The following is a 201-nucleotide window of genomic DNA, read 5'->3' on the forward strand; positions in this document are numbered from 1 at the left end:
CAACACCACCCAGCACCATCGCCCGCACCACCAACACCATCACCATCACCATCATCACCACCAACACCATCACCACCACCCAGCACCATCCTATCCATCATACCACCTTTACAATTATTGTCACTGCCATCAACACATCATCTCTCTTTATCAAAACTGTTGTCTTCAACCATCGCTCTTGCCATCATCCCCACCACTGCC

This window comes from Psammomys obesus, unplaced genomic scaffold, assembly GCF_907164565.1.
Source record: "Psammomys obesus unplaced genomic scaffold, mPsaObe1.curated_primary_1811, whole genome shotgun sequence".
Lineage (NCBI taxonomy): Eukaryota > Metazoa > Chordata > Mammalia > Rodentia > Muridae > Psammomys > Psammomys obesus.